The sequence below is a fragment of the Rhyacophila brunnea genome, unplaced genomic scaffold (genome assembly GCF_057557595.1).
Source record: "Rhyacophila brunnea isolate RB1 unplaced genomic scaffold, BYU_Rbru_1.0 scaffold_28, whole genome shotgun sequence".
Classification (NCBI taxonomy): Eukaryota; Metazoa; Arthropoda; class Insecta; order Trichoptera; family Rhyacophilidae; genus Rhyacophila; species Rhyacophila brunnea.
Window position 1 is genome coordinate 2,544,773 of NW_028232945.1, and position 1,722 is coordinate 2,546,494.

Below are 1,722 nucleotides of genomic sequence, written 5' to 3' on the forward strand. Positions count from 1 at the left end.
CTTTCATTAAGTTTATTTTTCCTTCGATTACATTCATTTCGGTCTTGATTTTATTTTATACGTTTTATCCCCTTTTTAAACCAGAAATCTTGATAATTATAGAGAATAAGTCGATTCTTTATGTGCTAGCCATTCAATATTTGGTATAAAATTATTTATAGGCTAGTTTGGCCTTATTACTTTTTATTTCTTTTCAACCAAGCTAGACTTCATATAGTTCTATAGGACTAGTCATATTTATACTTCTTTCAATTGCATCTTCTCCACAAAATTATCACCCTTTAAATAATTATTGATTAAAGTGCATTTCTTAACCCTATCGTTTGTGCTTATGTGACCCCTTTCGTTGGCATTCCTGAATCTTTGATATACAGCTTGAGTTTTTTCATTGCTAGTACAACATCATTTTTTATTCTTATTAGTAATTTGTAAATGAATGAAATCGAATTAAATGATTAAATCACATTATCATTTTTGTAAACAGGTGCAGGATGATGCAATACTATCTAGATATATTTTAAATAACGACACCTTCTGGCTAACTCAAAACCAATGGGATAAACAAGATCTTCCTTTTAACTTCATTTCTAAAAAATTTTCCACCAAAATAATATAATTAAAAAAATATAGCTAAAATTATAGAAATATTTCCCCACTTCGAATTTTGCAAAAAAACCACAAAAAATCTTACTTATGATAATATATTATCAAAATTTTCACGTTCTCAGTCAGATGGCCGAGTGGTCTAAGGCGCTAGATTAAGGGTCTAGTCTCTTCGGGGGCGCGGGTTCGAACCCCGCTCTGACTATCTTTTAAGAATTTCAGAGACAAAACAAGACCCAACTCAAACTCCAACTGTACAAGAACACTTATTTATTGAACAAATCAAATAATATCATATGTAATATTTGCGTTGGAGTGTTGTCAAAATTCCACCAAAAATATGTTAAGGAGTTAAAAATCCCAGAAGAAGTAGAATCATACATGCAAGATACATGAACTCATCTCGATTGAGAGATGAAGAGTAGTTTATAAAGATATATCAGGATAGGTGTCAAAAGATGTATCAAGCAGTTGTGCAGATACCTATGGACTGACCACTTCACAATCAATATAATTGATAAAAAGACACTTAACCCATAAATTTGTAAAATTCGTTTTTGCACATATCTTAAGTCGTTTTTAAAGAGTTAGAAATTCCACAGAAACAAAAGTAGGGTAATGAAAAACACTTGAATGATAAGTTCTAAACGAAGATGTATAGAAAAATATTTAAAGATGATGAGTTTAAAGAAGCATAAAGTAAATATTTTTAAAAGATTATTCTAAAGTTTTGAAGAACAAATTTAAATGGCTAAAATCAAAGTAACACATGTAAACTTTTTTTAATGGTTAATTTTGGCATTGTGATTTGAGATTTTCTCTTAAAATATAACTTTATTGATTTAATATGGGAACATCATATCTATACTCTTGGATATATCCTCTTTCTATAGTTCTTCTCTTTTTGAAGCATCAAATCAATCAATCCTAATATAAATTTAAATTTAACCTTTACAATTGTTAAGGAGTTAAAAATCCCGGACGAAGTAGAAGCATAAATGCAAGCTCTCACACTCCGCAAGACACTTGAACTCATCTCATTTGAGAGAAGAAGATAGATCAGGCGAAGGTGTCAAAATATGCATCAAGGAGTTGTGCAATATTCCCAAAACGCTGACC

The 1,722-nt window shown here is 30.1% G+C and overlaps 1 non-coding gene across 1 annotated transcript; it reads left to right on the top strand.

Annotated features, from left to right (window-relative positions):
• The first annotated feature begins 726 nt into the window (after positions 1–726).
• Positions 727–808, top strand: TRNAL-AAG (transfer RNA leucine (anticodon AAG)). Its single transcript has one exon. It is a non-coding gene; the product is annotated as a tRNA-Leu (tRNA).
• The last annotated feature ends 914 nt before the right edge of the window (positions 809–1,722 follow it).